The sequence below is a fragment of the Pleurodeles waltl genome, chromosome 3_1 (genome assembly GCF_031143425.1).
Source record: "Pleurodeles waltl isolate 20211129_DDA chromosome 3_1, aPleWal1.hap1.20221129, whole genome shotgun sequence".
Lineage (NCBI taxonomy): Eukaryota > Metazoa > Chordata > Amphibia > Caudata > Salamandridae > Pleurodeles > Pleurodeles waltl.
In genome coordinates, this window is record NC_090440.1 from 53,591,032 (window position 1) to 53,608,953 (window position 17,922).

The window sequence follows — 17,922 nt, forward strand, 5'->3', positions numbered from 1 at the left end:
AATGATCTGGCACACCTTCTTTGGTGAGTAGAATAGGGATCCACCTGTCATATGGAGGCACCGGAACCTGGCTTTCATGAGGCCGAAGGTCCGCTCGATCACCCTCCTTGTTCGCCCATGTGCCTCATTGTAGCGTTCCTCTGCCCTTGTCCTGGGATTCCTCACTGGGGTCAGTAGCCATAACAGGTTGGGGTAACCAGAGTCACCTGCAAATGGCGAGGGACAAGTATTAGACACACAATAACCTGTAGACCCAGACCCAGACAACCATTCCCACTGTCTTGCTTCCAGGTGCTCACCTAATAGCCACACACGGTGCCTCTGGAGTAGACCCATCACATAAGGGATGCTGCTATTCCGCAGGATGTAGGTGTCATGCACTGAGCCAGGGAACTTAGCATTCACATGGGAGATGTACTGGTCTGCCAAACATACCATCTGTACGTTCATCGAATGATAACTCTTCTGGTTTCTGTACACCTGTTCACTCCTGCGGGGGGGACCAAAGCCACATGGGTCCCATTAATAGCACCTATGATGTTGGGGATATGTCCCAGGGCATAGAAATCACGTTTCACTTTTGGCAAATCCTCCACCTGAGGGAAAACGATGTAGCTCCGCATGTGTTTCAGAAGGGCAGACAACACTCTGGACAATACGTTGGAAAACATAGGCTGGTACATCCCTGATGCTATGGCCACTGTTGTTTGAAATGACCCACTTGCAAGGAAATGGAGCACTGACAGCACCTGCACTTGAAGGGGGATTCCTGTGGGATAGCGGATTGCTGACATCAGGTCTGGCTCCAACTGGGTACACAGTTCCTGGATTGTGGCACGGTCAAGCCTGTATGTGATTATGACATGTTGCTCCTCCATTGTCGACAGGTCCACCAACGGTCGGTACACCGGAGGATGCCGCCATCTCCTCACATGTCCCAGCGGACGGTGCCTATGAAGGACAACAGCGAGCACAGAGTCAAACAACTCAGAGGTACGTACCCACAGTTTACACAGAACACCAATCATAGACAAAAGGTGGCCTGTATGTGTGTTGAGTCTAGGCCTAGGTATGTGTGACGCAGTTGGAAATGAAGCCATGTGGGCCCCTAAAATGGCGCCTGCCTGACCTCTAAAGTGGGACAATGGGATGTGAGGTAACTGTGCTGGCGTTGTACACCGTCGCGGTAGGCGGTCGAAGACCGCGGCGCAATGCTGCATTGGTTAACATTGGACCCTATGGATCCCAGGAGCCAATGACGATGTGCGTCGGCGGTGACGGTACGCACTGCCGTGGACGTGACCGCCATTTTCTATCTGTTCAATCACTCGATACCTGATCTTCGACAGGAGAGGACCTACAATGCAAGTGCTGCTGTGACCTCAGTCTGGAAGAGACAATGGCTCGAGTGTCTGGGGAAAGGGCCCCTGCCTTCACATCGGAGGAGTTGGAGAAGCTCGTGGATGGGGTCCTCCCCCAGTACACGCTACTCTACGGTCCTCCAGACAAACAAGTATGTACACAGGGAGCATGTTGTATGGCCTATGCCTGTATGGAGAGGGCTGGATGTAAGAAGGAAGGGGGGAGAGTGCTGCGTGCATGAAAGACGGTGAATGCATGTGCCACATGGCAAGGGTAGGGATGGGGGCCAATCACTTTGACGGTGCAGTTGGTAATAACTTCTCTTTTTCCCCTGTACATTTCATGTAGGTCAGCGCCCACCAGAAAAAAGAAATTTGCCGTGCCATCGCCAAGGACGTCCGGACCCTGGGGGTCTACCACAGACGGAGCACCCACTGCCGGAAAAGATGGGAGGACATTTGCCGCTGGAGCAAGAAGACGGCGGATGATCAGCTGGGGATGGCCTCCCAACGTGGGAGGGGTGCCCGTCGCACTATGACCCCCCTGATGTTCCGGATCCTGACGGTGGCCTACCCGGAGTTGGATGGGCGCTTGAGAGGATCACAGCAGCCACAAGGGGGTGAGTACACTCTCATTCTGCTGAATTTGCGCGCAGTGGAGGTGTCTGGGTGGGGGAGGTGGGCTGTGGGTTTCTCTAGGCCAGGGTGAGTTCCGTAGGCAAGGCCCCTCCATAAGGCAGGCCATGTGGCACCCCAGCCAACCTCTGTAGAGTGCCAAGTACACCTAGTCATGCCCGTGTGTCATCTATGTGTGCAGATGTCATCCATAGCCTTGTAGGGCATTTCCCAGGAATTGAACAGTGGAGCCCAAGAGCGCGGGGTAGTGCAGGGGGCTTCTGTGTCTGTCGTGTCCGCCAACGGTAGCGGTAATGCATGCACTCAACATGTCTCTCTCCTGTCTTTCCCCCCTTTTTGTGGTCTCCCTGTTCTTGTGTGCATTAGCATCATCAGGTGGAGGAGCAGTGGCACCGAAGCATGAGGGAGCTGCATCCCACATGGCCCTGGAGGGCGACACTATGGAGTCTGAATTCACCAATGGGACGGAGGGCGAGGGGAGCTCCACGGCGGAGACAGGAGCTGAGACCAGCGACACGGACTCGTCCTCTGATGGGAGCTCCCTTGTGGTGGCGGCAACATCTGTGCCCCCGCATCTACAGGTACAGCTGCAAACCCCCCTACCAGCTCCGCCCTCCCAGCAGACCCTCAGCCTTTGCCCCGTGCCCGCTCACCCAGGAGGGTGGGCATCACCTTCGCCCCAGGCACCTCAGGCCCTGCCCCAGTCACCCCTGCTGCCCTCAGTGAGGAGGCGATTGACCTCCTCAGGTCCCTCACTGTTGGGTAGTCTACCATTTTGAATGCCATCCAGGGTGTACAGAGGCAGTTGCAACAAACAAATGCATTCCTGGAGGGCATTCATTCTGGTCAGGCGGCCCTTCACCGAGCTTTTCAGACTCTGGCCTCAGCACTGATGGCAGCCATTGTCCCTGTCTCTAGCCTCCCCCCTCCAACTTCCTCCACCCGACCCAATCCCCTGTACCTCAGCCTATCCTAAGCACACCTACAGACCAACATGCACACACCTCAACACCCTCAGGCAAACATAAGCACCACACATCCCACAGGCATTCACGCAAGCATCTCACACATGCAGACACACCAACATCCACTGCCTCCACTGTGTCTCCCTCCTCTCCTCGTCTCCCTCCTCCCTCCCAGTGACGTCTACACTCACACCTGCATGCACTACATCTACAGCCACTACGTCGCTCTCCAGCACACCCACCACCACAACCCGCTCACGTGCAGGCACCACCCCCAATACCATTCACACGTCCCCTGTGTCCTCTCCCAGTGTGTCTGTGATGCCCCCTCCCAAGATACACAAAACGCAGGCACACACCCACCCAACAGCCATCCACCTCACGACAGCCTCCAGCGCATGCACCTTCACCCAAAGTCACCAAACGTACACCTCCTACAACCACCACCTCTTCCTCCACTCCCAAACCCCCTCCAGCTACCCGTCCCAGTGTTCCTAAGAAACTTTTCCTGGCCAGCCTTGACCTCTTTCCCTCACCTCCCCCACCCCGTCCGTCTCCAAGGTGGGGAAGGGCCACAAGAAACCCGGCAAGTCTGGGAAGAGCAGCACAGCGGAGAAGACCGCCATCATCCCCGCTGCCCAGGAGGCCACTGCCAGCACCAGCCCAGCTGCCCAGGAGGCCACCGCCAGCACCAGCCCAGCTGCCCAGGAGGCCACCGCCAGCACAAGCCCAGCTGCCAAAGAGGCCAGCACCAGCCCAGCTGCCCAGGAGGCCACCGCCAGCACAAGCCCAGCTGCCCAGGACAAGACCGCCAGCACAAGCCCAGCTGCCCAGGACAAGACCGCCAGCACAAGCCTCGTTGGGCCATGAAGGACCGCCAGCATAAGCCCCGTTGGGCCATGAAGGACTGCCATCAAAAGCCCTGTTGGGCCATGAAGGACCGCCAGCAAAGGCCCCGTTGGGCCATGAAGGACCGCCAGCAAAAGCCCCGTTGGGCCATGAAGGACCGCCAGCAAAGGCCCCGTAGAGCCATGAAGGACCGCCAGCAAAAGCCCCGTTGGGCCATGAAGGACCGTCAGCAAAAGCCCAGTTGGGCCATGAAGGACCGCCAGCAAAGGCCCCGTTGGGCCATGAAGGACCGCCAGCAAAAGCCCCGTTGGGCCATGAAGGACCGCCACCAGCTGAGACCCTGCAATGGAGACCGCCATCTCAAGCACCGCTGCACAGGGCACCGCCATCTCAAGCACCGCTGCACAGGGCACCGCCATCTCAAGCACAGATGGCCCATGAGCGGCAAGGGCACTGACTCAACTGAGTCCGTCATGGGGTGAATGAAGCACTCTGGGCACAAAGCCCCTTCCAGAACCAGTGGAGAGATACATCCACTCCCTCTGTCCTTAGCAGGATGAAGCACTCTGGGCACAAAGCCCCCTCCAGAACCAGTGGAGAAATACATCCACTCCCTCTGTCCTTAGCAGGATGAAGCAGTCTGGGCACAAAGCCCCCTGAGAACCAGTGGAGAGATACATCCACTCCCTCTGTCCTTAGCAGGATGAAGCACTCTGGGCACAAAGCCCCCTCCAGAACCAGTGGAGAAAGGCATCCACTCCCTCTGTCCTTAGCAGGATGAAGTACTCTGGGTACAAAGCCCCCTCCAGAACCAGTGGAGAGATACATCCACTCCCTCTGTCCTTAGCAGGATGAAGCACTCTGGGCGCAAAGCCCCCTCCAGAACCAGTGGAGAAGGCATCCACTTGAGAGACTGTGGCTTTGCACTCCCTAGGATGGAACAGTGGGCAAACCACCCACTGTAGAGACTTGAGAGACTGTGGCTTTGCACTCCCCAGGATGTAATAGTGGGCAAGCCACCCACTGTAAAGACTTGAGAGACTGTGGCTTTGCACTCCCCAGGATGGAACAGTGGGCAAACCACCCACTGTAGAGACTTGAGAGACTGTGGCTTTGCACTCCCCAGGATTGAACAGTGGGCATGTGGCCCCCTCGTGGATTTGGCATCGTGCACTCATCCGGCTGAGGTGCCCCCCCTTTCCCTCCCCCTGAGGTGCCTGTTTAGTTGCTGTCTGATGCCCCTGCAGTGTTCTCTCCGTCATGGTCAGGGATCTTGTGTGGGCCTCGCCCATACCATGTGGTCCCAGTGTTCCACGGACTTTCTTAGAACACTACCTGGACTACTATGCTTGGTATATATTATGTACATGGTGCATATATATATTTCTGCCTACTTGCTTTTAATATATTACAATGGTTACACAAATTTTCTATTGTCTTTGCATTCTTCCTGGGGATTTGGGGGGTGTAACTGTGATGTATTGATATGCATTGTTTGTGTGTTGTTGTGGGTGAGGGTGGGGGTGTTGCGTGTGTGTGTCCCTGTTTTTGCCTCCCCCCTCCCCTGTGTCGTAGGTGCAGTACTCACCGTGGTCTTCGCTGCCGGCGTTCGTGCTCCTGGTAGAGGAGCAAGAAGATAAAGGCTGGGAAAATGTGGAGCTCTGGTTCCATGGCGTCCTCATTCCTCACTCGAGTGTGTAGAGGTGAGCGTTTTCCCTTCAGGATTCCTATTTTCGCTGTGTTTTTATCCGCGGTGAATCCGCCCCGGAAAAGGTGGCGGATTGGCCTGTCATAATAGTGTGGGGGGTACATTGTGTTCCGCCTGTCTGTTGGCGGTGACCGCCGCGCTGTTTGTTTGTACCGCCGTAATTGCTAATTTGTTACCGCCGGCCTGTTGGCGGTCTTACCGCCGCTTTAACACAGACCGCCAGGGTTGTAATGACCACCTTAGTCTCTAAAATAGAGGTCAAATTCCTCAGGAGAGCAAGGAAGCAGGCTGTGGCTTAGATGGGTTTGACAAGGCCGAATTGACATCCGGCGCAGTCCTTGTGAAGCTGACGACTTTTGGTGGGAAAGCTCAGAGTGAGAGAAATTCAAAATTCATGCACAAGGAAGGTCCCTTGCTTGCGGGATACCTTTGGTGCCTTTGCCTGGTGAAAATGGTAGACATTTGTGCTTTGTAACTTTTTGGAGCCTGGTTTCCTCCAGCATGGCAAGGTTGCAACCTATAGCCAAAAGGGACTCCATGAAGTCGTATATGTTTCTGCCACCTCACGCTGAAACAGATTTTCTGCTGTGGGAAAGCCCAGAGCAGGAGCAATCATTGTACCAGCAGAAATACACCTATGTCAGATTGGCTTGATATGTTTCTCCTGGTCTCCTGTTGGTTCTCCAGGCAAAAGACCTTGAAAAGGTTTCTAAACCCCAGGATTTAAAGGGATGATTTGTGCGTTAATGTATAGATTAAGTCTCAAGTCTAGTACCACTTGTTCATACAAATGATTTTTTTAAGTGCTAAAAACAAAACAAAATGGTATAAAAATAATTCTGATCAAATTAGTAAATTTATCAAAATCAGATGCACAGGAAGAAAGCACTTGGGAACTGTAGGCTGAGATTCCTCAGTCAATGCAATTCCCACACAAAGTGCTAAGTAGTGTGAGTGCAACAGACAACTGCGGTCCAATAATTACAGATCAGGGTGCACCCAGTTCAAGTGATGTTGTCTTTGACAGCAGTCGGATCACAGGCGAGCAGGGATGGGAGAATGTTTAAACTGGAGGTGAAGTACATGATGGAAACTTTAAAGTGACTGATGATGTGTCTGCTGGGCACTCAAACAAAACGTGCAGGTCACCTGGTTCAGTCGAGGCAGGACCTACTCAGGCTCTCATTTAAAAGCTCATTAAAATGAGTACCACTAAGTTGGGTAATAGCAATATCCATTAGTTACAGTGCTATCTAACCACAATCCTTTCATGATATACTGTGGGCCAGATTTATGACCCTGTCACACAATGCAATGCAGCACCCAAACTTGCTGCACTATGTGATAAGGAGAGAGAAGGAAAGCACAATATCTACATAGTCATTGCACCCCTCTCTCCACTCCCTACCAAAGGCACACAATCAGGCTGCTAAGCACCATGGACACACCTTTGTACCATAGTGCAAAGGTGCCTATGTGGGTCCAGGATATGTTTTGTACTGAAAGGGTACCCTTTCAAAACAAATTACTGTCCCTAGACAAACTGTAAAACTCTTCCCACTTTGTATGTGTGCTGTACAGTGCACCACCCCATCCCTTTTTCACAGATAACAAGTTAGGGCCTGATTTAGAGTTTGGCAGATGGGTTTACTCCATCACAAGTGTGGCAGATATCCCGTCCACCATATTACGATTCCATTTTTTAGTATGGACTCCTTAATACAGCTGATTGGATATCTGTCACATTTGTGATGGAGTAACCCATCCCTCAAACTCTAAATCAGGTCCTACATCCTCAAGATTTCCATGGTGTATTAACATATTGCTGACTCCTCCCCAGCTCTCCCACCCTCTTCTGATACCCATATAGGCCGAATGGTGTGGTTGATTCGCTCCAGTGCTACAAGCTAACACAAGTTGAGGGTGACAGAGAAATCCAATAGTTATCAGGCCTCACTCTAACCCTGTAAGGGATTAGATGGGACACATAGCAATGTGAAAGGCTGGAACAGACCATCATTGTGAACAGTGTGGCTGGAGGACACACATTAACTATTAGAGGGCCTGGCACAGATAAGCACTGTGGTGAGCTTGCAGTGTTGGGCAGAAGAGGTAGCAGCCCAGTGTTAAGACCTGGCACTAGAGGGAATGTGGGGTAGGAAGCATTAATAGTGTGAGAAATAGACACATTGGGACTGATTTAGAACTCAGCGGACAGGTTACTCTGTCACAACGGTGACTTATATCCCGTCCGCTGTAATCCAAATCCCATAGAACATATTGGGTTTTAGATTTCCGGTTCGGGTATCAGTAAACCATCTGTCAACTCCCCTGCCGAGATCTAAATCAGGCCCAATGTTAGCACAGTACTGGAAATCCGGTTTGAAGTGTGAAGAATTCACACTGGTGAGTAGTGTGAGGTGAGTGTGAGGCGATCACATTCTGGGACAATATAGGGTTGTGTAAAGATCTATCACTGCTAGGAGGTTTAAGAAATTGACACTAGGTGGCAATGGATATAGCAGAAACTAATGGAGAGTATAAACAAACTGACGTGATGGAGAAGCTGGCACGTGTAGGTATTATGAGAAACTGTCATTTGTGGGCAGTTCAAGGAGCTCACACTGTTATAAAGTTTGCAAGCTCCAGCACTTTTAATCCACAACCACCTACTGGCTCCCACTGCATAATAATAAGGGTAGAGGTCAACTATTTAAAAGCCATGGCATTCAAAGTAAAATTTGGGGCACACATAGGAAAGAGGCCTGGTCTTATTTAGTTTTCAGCCAAAAACATGTCTGCTAAATATATTTCGAAGTGCATTTGATTTTTTTTTGCAGTTAAACATTTTTCTCACAAATGGTTTTTATCAAAAGGGCTAACACAAAAAACCTGTTTAATTTTTATGGTAATAAAATGTAAAGAAAAAAATGCAATCATGTTTAGATTGATTTACTGTGTTACTGTTAAATACTGTAGGCACAGCAGTGTGAGAGCAAGTGAGTAGTTCATGTTGTGCAGCGGAGGGGACTCTTTGAGCTCATGTTGTTCATTAAAGACAGAATTAAAGCCATGCTTATCTTAAGTTTACCTAGAACAGTACTAGATCCAACATAACCACACGTGGTATTACAGATTGCTCTTTCAGAATGTGGTAAGAAAAGTGAACTGTAACCAATGATAAATAAATTTCTAGGGACCTCCCCCTTTGAAGCAAGAAGCTTGGGATACAGCAATCCTATAAACAAGTGAAACCTCAAAATGTGCATTATAAAGATCATCAATTTTTCATTTACTTCTTTAGTGCTTCAAGCACCCAGACGCCTTAACAAGGTACTTTTCCAGTCTGTAAGAAACGTGTTTGTTCATTTATCAAGGGGAAATGTATAAAGACATCAGGCAGCGCTCCGGATAAAGTCCAAGAATAATCGGAAAATGTACACATGAAGAATGATTTTACTCTATCCTAGAGTCCGCCATTACCAAGAGAACCGCACATTGAGCCACGATAATAATACTCATTTTTACACAGCGCCTAACAGCACAGTGGTTGACTCTAAGAGCTGTGATCAACAAACTAATTCCCAAAGAGCATAGGCGCTGGATGTAGGGGGTGCTGCATCACCCCCTAAATAACGAGCTGGAGCTGATAAGCTTAATGAGCAATAAAGATGCCTTTAAATTGTGTTTTTATCTGGTAATGATACAAGGTAAAAACAAAAAACTATACTATACTTCAAAGATTAAGGACAAATGTCAGGCAACATCTGGTAAATGGAGACCCTTGTTTACTTTCTCTGACTGCAAAGTGAGTGCCATTTGTGTCTAACACATACTAAAATTTAAGTATCTGTAAATTAAATGTATACGTTTCAAATGTATCAGCAGTTAGGAAAGCCCAAAGAAAGCACATTTCTTGTAATTTTGAATTGTAATGAAACAGAGATGTTAATTGGATCACAATAAATCAAAATATACTTATCTCTTTGAAGCCCAATTTCCATTTGTTAATGTGCTTTTTACCTGTAAAACTGTAGGTCTGTGCGAAGTTAATGACCATGTTAATATGAAATGTACATCCTGGAAAATACACTGTGCTGCCACACCATGCTTTAATAACACAATGTCTATGACTTAAGTGACGTAACATTGTAACGCTTCAGATAACTTTGAAAATTGTTCCCGCAACAATGCCAATGAGTGATGCTCAGTCAGAAGGATGCAAGACTGGAGATGATACTATTCAAACTTGTGACGTGTGGATAACGCCTGCGTCAGACAAATGTTATTTGTTAGAAATGGGGTTTCTGGTTGGCTAGGGTATGTACCTCAGCCAGGCAGAACCTACCCACTCTAGTCAGGGCTTGGGAGTTACACGTCCCAGATAACCCCTGCTCACCCCCTTGGTAGCTTGGCACGAGCAGTCAGGCTTAACCTGGAGGCAATGTGTAAAGCGCTTGCACAACACACAACACACGTGACGCAAAATGTACACCACAAAGTAAACACAACACGGAGCTATGTAAAAATAATCTGTATTGCACAAAACATAATTAGGCCAACATTACACGTAAGTAATACCCTGCTACCTTAGCAGTTGTCAGAAGGTTACTAATACTCTGCAAGAATATGAAGTTGTCACATTAGAACACGTAAGTACTCAGGATTCTGCAACATAAGCAGTAGTCAGGAATTAGAGTAAAAGATATATGCACTTGTCATGAACTATTCCTAAATACCCATAAAAGGAACATTAGAGAATATACCACAAGTCATATACATACATATCAGCTAGACATGCCTAGAAAAGGAACAGTAGCACATATATGTATCACCAGTAAACAGGTAGGAAATAGCAAACATCTGTAAGTTTGTATTAGGCTCCTAGAGCCTAGATTTTCTAAAGAGTACTTGCTTGCTGGTGGAAAAGGCACTTCCAGTGCCTAGAGATGAACACGGGGGCCCCCGGCGCTCCTGGACGCACCACAGGGGCCACGCGGTGTCTTTGGGTGAGGGGGGCGATCAGCGCCCTCTTCCTGGCGTGTTGAACGGGTCCCTCTGGGGTCCTGTGATCCTGGTGGGGCCCCCTGGGCCTCGGATGGCCCTCTCCCGAGAGGGGGGGCCCAAAAGCCACCAGTCGATTGGTGGGGGCGATCGCGCCCCTAGCGCAGTGACCGGGGGGGCAAGGGAACTCCCTTCCCTCCCCGGGACCTGCTCAAGGGGGAGGCAGCCGCCCTTGTCCGTGGTGCAGCTGCCAGAGAGAAGAGGGAGAGGAGCCGGGGCCTCCGATGAGGCTTCCAACCGGCTCCCTGATGCGGTCGCACCCGATCTGGTGCACGCACCACGGTTAAGCCTGACCTAGGCTTCTCCGTGGGGCAAGCACCAAGGATGGTGCCTGTCTGTGCCCGGGGGCGCGTCAGACAGCGCGCTTCGTCCCGGGGGTACGGTTGGAGCATACTCGCTCCAGTCCTGGTCTTTTGTTGGTGCCCCGGGGGCACGGAGAACAGCGCGATTCTTGCACTGATTACAAATATGACCCCCGGGTCGTGGCGGTGATTCGGGGGGAATAAATCAAGCGCTTCTAAAGCGCTGAGAGGAGTTTTGAGCCCCGGGCTGCGGTGGTGTCCTGGGGCAAAGGCAAAGCACTTTTAGAGCGCTCATGGCAAAATTAAAGCCCGGGCTGCGGCGGTGAGATTTCCCAGCTACTTCAAGAGAAAATCGCTTTTCCAAAGCGCTAAGAAAACGCTGAAGAGATCGGTGCAGGGGTCAGGGGCACAGCACCATGCCCCTGGGAGCAATCAGGAGTCAAAAGAAGCACAGGGCTGGAGGGCCCAACTACAGACCAGCACAAGGGATGCGGATGGTGGCAGTTCCTCCTAGTGACCAGGCAAGTCACAGGTCAGCACTACAGCAGCAGTCCAAGGTGGTTTCCTGGTGAGTCCATACATCAGCGTTCTGTGTCCAGTTTCCAGTTCCAAGAATGTTCAAATTGTGGGGAAAATTCCCTTGTACTTATAGTCAGTTCTTACAGTGTTTCACAATGGTAGGGAGAGGAGGTTCCAGCCAGTTACAACTGGTTCTGGGAGTGCCCCCTCTCTCCTTTCAGCACAGGCTCCAAACATCAGTATTGATGACCCTATTGTGTGAGGCCAGGGCACAGTCTTTACAAATGCAGGTCTTCCCCGCCTCTGCCTTCTCTCAGCCCAGGAAGGCTTTACAATATGTAGATGCACCTCTGTGTCACCTCCACCCTCCCTGTGTTCAGGCTGTCTGAGAAGTATGCACAAAGCCCCAACTGTCAGTCTGCCCAGACGTTGATTGGAGACAAGCTGCAAAACACCAAAGTTATAAGCACAGATAAATGCACACTTTCTAGAAGTGGCATTTCGGTGATATTAATAAAAAATACACCTACACTAGTAAGCAGCATTTCTTACCACTGTCACAACCATACCAAACATGCCTACGCTACCCCTCATAAATCAGACAATACCCCTTACACATAAGGCATGGCATTTCCAATGCAATCCTATGAGAGGGCTGCACTCACAGCAGTGAGACACCAAGTTAGGCTGTTTGTCACTACCAGGACAGGCCACGCAACATGGCACGTGTCCTGCCTTCTACATACATGGCACCCTGCCCAAAGGGCTAGCTAGGGCGTACCTTAGGGGTGACTTACATGTAGTAAAAGGGGAGTTCTGGGCCTGGCAAGTAAATTTAGATGCCAGGTCCCTGTGGCAGAAAACTGCGCACACAGGCTCTGCGCTAGCAGGCCTTAGATAGGTTTGACAGGCTACTTCAGTGGGTGGCGCAAGCAGCGCTGTAGGCCCACTAGTCGCATTTAATTTACAGGCCCTGGGTATAGGGATACCACTTTACAAGGGACTTATAGGTCAATTAAATATGCCAATCAGGTAGAATCCAATCATACCAAATTTGTAAGAAAGAGCACCTGGACTTTAGCACTGGTTAGCAGTGAAATAGTGCTCAGAGTCAAAACGTCAGCCAACAAAGGTCATAAAACTGAGGAGGCAAAAAGGAACAAGTCTGGGGAATGACCCTGTAAAAGGGCCAGGTCCAACATTATTGATGACTCTCACTGCTCTGAGCTGACTGTCATGGGCGGGTTAATGTGCCACGAAGACCTAAATAAGAAGGCTGATCTAGAACATCAGGAATCCTCTTTCTTTCGAATCACTCACTTCTCTGAATATATTTTGGGCCCGAGGTACTACCATTCTAGATTGTGACTTGCAATTTGCATGTTTTTGCTAGTCACAATCTGGATTGTGCAACAGTGTCACCACACTGTTTGCGATTCCCAATGGCCTACCTCATCAATATTCATGAGGTGAGTCACAATTTGCGACCCGATTTGGAATGGCCTCACTCACTGGGATGGTGGCCTGCTGGGGGGCATCAGACCACCATGACTGTGACTGCTTTTTAAATAAAGCTGTTTTTTTTAATGCAGTCCATTTTCTTTGAAGGAAAATGGGATGTATTTCAAACAAAATAATGAAAAGTTTTCTTTTAATTTTTTAAGAGTAGACAGTGGTTCGTGGGACCAGTACCTGCTCTGATAAAATATTTCCACTTCCATTCACAAAGGGACCCCTACCCGTTTGCACATGGGTTACCACCAATTTGAAATTGGTGGCAGCTGCAATTGTTTTGCAACCACAATTGTAGTCACAAAACAATCATACATGGCACTGTGACTCACAATTAGGAAGAGACAGTCCCTATTTCGCGAGTCGGTATTTGCGTGCCGGTTCACAAAATAGGGACGGTATACTAGAAAAGGCCATTTTTGCTTGCACAAGGTGAAATTCGCCTTTTGCGACCCCAAAATTGCATCTTACATTGGACCCTTTGTCATTAAAACAACAGAGATTACCAAGATACAAGACACCTTAAAAGATACCACATTGTTGTTAGTTTGTAAGATATTCCAAAGTCTTTCTCGAATCTACGATATTACAAACTTTATAGTATACAAGGCTGTGAGTACTATAACTTTCTGGAAACTAGGGCTATGAAAAGTGATCTATTGCTCTCAGGTCTAGGCCATGTTATAAAAATGCTAAATAAATAACAAATATGAGACTTAATGCACAAAGATTTATTGATCAGCGGTTGTAGCAGGTGCATACAGCAGTATGGAAGACTTGCCCTCATCTAGAGTCAGGGAATTGTTAATTGGTCAGTGCCTATGAAAAGCCAATAGACAATACCATGCCACGCAAACCTCTGTCTAGGTGAGTAGGTTGGCAGCACAACACAGACCAAGCAGTCAGGCATGAGCAGAGTAGGTTAGGTTTCAGGTGTACATCTCATAGGGCCATGGTCTTTGGTAAGGTCAATCACACAGCAGGCAGCAATTATGAAAAGACGGTACTGTATTGTTATGGAAGGCACACATCTAAAATGCCAGTGGGACCGAGACAGAACCAATATTTTGGAGAGTTTTTATCATTTTGGTATAACTGTCGGCCAACATGGCCTATTTGCTACTATAAAACTTAATAAAATTTGTTGGGAAGATATAATTTTTGGTGGAAGGCCAATAATAGACTGCTGGGTCAGGGATAGTGCTCCTTGAAGAGATGTGTCTTCAGCTTTTTTTTTTTATTGTGTGAGATATGCTGGTAATCTGACATTAATGAAAATTATCCAGAATGTAGGACAGAGCCAGTGCACGTTTTTAACATGGGGGTGACATGGTTGAATTTCTTAAAGCCCCTAATAAACCATTCTGCTCTGCATAGGATACCTTTTAGCAGTGTCAGCGTGGTATCAGGGAGACAGCTGAGTAGGATGTTGCCTCCATCCACATAATGGATGACTACGCCTATAAGGTTGTTTTCAAGTCATTTTCCCGAACAAAACTGCTTCTCTTTTTTCACGAGGGAGAGTTAGAGCCAAACTATCTTGATCTTCATTGCAATGAGTTGCTTGAATGAGAAGGTCAGCGTTGAGGGTGAATTGCAGAGCCAGATCTTCAGTTTCTTGCAGAATTCAAGAACTTTGGGTGTGGCTCTGATGTGCAGGGGCAGGTTATTCCTTGCTTTATGAGTGAGGTTGGGGAAGACACAACTACCAGATCTGAGTCTTTGTGGGGGTGTGAGTTGGAGTCCGGCTGAGCAGAAATATCTGGTAGGGTTAAGGAAGTTTATGTGGTGCAATGTTGTGTAAGGCTTTGTATGTGTTCCTGAGGACTTTTAAAAGTTTTCATCTTTGAATTGGAAGCCAGAGGAGATCTTGGAATTGCAGGGTGATGTAAGTGTGAGGTGGGCAGTTGAAGGTGGTCTAGATAATTCTGGTCAGTTGAGCATTGATTCCAGCAAACTGTGTCATTAGGTGCCAACTGATTTCCGTTTGATTGCTGCTTGGGGGACTTTGCTCAGCCTCCCTGCAATGACCAAACAGGGAAAGGAATGGCTGGCAAGAGAACACTGCACCCTTTATAGCTGTACTGCTCCATAATTCATCTTTGCTTGGAGTTCGCCATAGGAAGGTAACACACAAGCAGATATCTACCCTCAAGGTATCCCCCCAAAAAGTGAAAACAATTTTGCTGCTGCCTTGGAGTGGATAATTGGTGGGTTTACTCCCAATCTGCCCTCTGAAGTAGAAAGCTTGATAAAGGGCCAGTGATTAATTTAAAGAAACAGGGTGTAGTGGGCACAATAGTCGTTCTGCTTCCCTCACGGCATAGTAGAGGTTTACCTCCAGTCTGTCCTTCCTGAGAGTGGGGCAGAAAGTTGACTAGACACCAGAGATGAATTTTGTTTGAAAAAAAACAAGGAGGAGTGAGGTTGGCTAGCCCCAGGATTAAGTGTGACCCCTCTCATTAAAGGGCACAAGAGTCTTTCTGCCACTGCCCCAGGTAAGCCCACTCTGGCACTAGGATTGTTTTTTTTTTTAGAAGACATGCATGGGGGTGGGGTAGGCACTCCAGATATTAGGCCTTAGCCCAACTGTCCTATGGGGAGAGATTGGGGGCATTACCGCCAATCTGCCTCCCACGTAGAGGTCAGAAAGCCCACTATTGAAACTAGGGATTACATTAAAAGAGATGGGGTGTGGGGGTACCATGCAATCATCATGCATGACCCCTACCCCTAAAGGGCACAACAGTGTTTCTGAGAGATTTATCTTTCATTAAATTTAGCCATGCGAATTGATGCACAGTTGTTACATAATCAAATATTATACGCTGCAGGTAAGATTTTGGCTCTGGGTATTATGTGTTTTGGGACAAACAAAACTCTATATTTATGCAACAGGAAAGTCTGACGAACACAATGGTACATTACTTTTTATTAATCGACCATTGCAACAAAAATTTACAAATGTGATTGTTGTCATCTATTTCTATTTTTCCTACTTATTTTCATTAATTTAATTCAGTGATTAGTTTAATGGAGCAAACTATGAGTGATCTACACAAATGCCCCATTGCTGAGTTATAATGTATACCTACTTTTCAGAAATGTATAGCTTTCAGAGTGCACAACTAGGTTTCACATTTGTTTCCAAAACAAACTGCATCTAGGTAGAATCCACAAACAATAAAGAAATTGACTACTACTTATAAAAATGCCAAAAACTGTGGTAAAAATAAAGAAAATTGTTTTAAATGTCTGCTTGTTCCTGAGAGCTGAATAGAGGGTACTTTCATACAGCCAAACCTACATCTTGTTTATGCCATGTAAAAAATAAAAATAAACAATATGGTGTCTTGCACAGCAGCTTTTTAAATTTTCAAACAATTGCTATATTTTGGCTATATTCTCGATTGCCGTCAAAGGTATGCACAAAACTCAGACATCTTCTGTGGAATACTGGCACCCTGTTACAGTACCCCCACACACACACTTTTTGCCTGGTTTCTGGATGCAACATGGACTGGAGTGCACTAGGATCCTGCTGACCAGGTCCTAAGTGCCAGTGTTCTTTCCATAAAATTGCAAAGGTATTTATACAATTGTCAACACCTTTAGCTGCCAGTATAAGTCCCTAGTAAATGGTTCTTAGGTACCCAGTGCATGGGGTACTAAAGGTAGGCCCCTGAGGGCAGCAGCACAGACTGTGCCACCCTCAGGTACCATGCATCCAAGTGCAACCAGCCCTCCCACTACAGACTGAGTGTCCTGGTGTAGTCCTAAAATCAAACTTGACATGGCACACAGCCTGTGTGTACTGTTCACTACACACTGCATGCAACATAGAAAAGTCACCCCTCTGGCAGGCCTTCCAGCCCTAAGGCAGGGTGCACTCTAAAGCATGTGTGGGCATAGCTGCATGAGCAGTATGCCCCTACATGTCCTTGCCAAACCTGGGACATAATAAGTGAACAGAGCAGCCATTTTAAATGCATGTGTTGGACACTGGTCAATATGAGTTTCCCAGTGATAGCCACTTTGGACCTTGGGCTGTTTGGCATCAAACAACTCAGAATTATAAATCCAAACTGGTACCAATATTGGATGTATTGCAAAATGTACCCAGGGGCCACCTTAGAAGTGACTCCTGCAAATCTAACTAACCCTTACATGATTTCTGGCTGGTCACAACCAGACAAGATTCTGCTCTCTGGGTCCCAGAACAAAGCCCTTCCTGGGTGGAGGTGTAACATCTCCCTCCTCAGAAATGTTCACTGCCCTGATAGCGAGTTTCAAAGGTCTTACTGCCTTTCAAACTCGACCTCCAAGCCTATTGCTAGCAGCAGATTGCTGCCTCCATTGCAAACCCCCATTTTTAGCGGAAGCAACAGGGGGAAAACACACAAAGGACGGGAGGAGTGGTCAGCCCCAGCTTGGACCACCCCTAAGGTGTTGCATGCGAGGTGACCCCACCAGTCCATTTTCCTCCATCTTGCATGGTAGGAAAATAGCCAAACAAGGATAGGGAAGTGACCTTTGCCCACAGGAAGTGGTAGCCACCCTAAGGTAGATGACCCATTGGTCACTACTAGGAACTCCCCTAAACGCCCACTAAATACAGTATTTAGCGGGCACCCCTAGACCAGAGATTCAGATTCTAAGGACAAAAGAAGATCATAAACAAAGAAGACCCAAGGCTCGAGAACTGAAGGCCTGCTGCACCAAGAAGAAGGTGCCAAACTCTGCCTACTGCACTCAGGACTCAACAATCGCTGCTGAGGGGTTACTCGGACATCAGATGGACTCTACAAACCCCCGAAGGACCTCCCCTCTTCTAGTTATCACCGAAGATTTCTCTTCTGCATGAAGGCATCACTTTCCTACAACAAAGACCAAAAGACCAGTGAATCCAGTTCACTAACTGGCAATAAATTAATCAATCAGTGATTTAAAAAATGCGGCTAATCACCCATAGGGTCTCAAGGTGCTGTTTGTGGGCATGCTGCTCA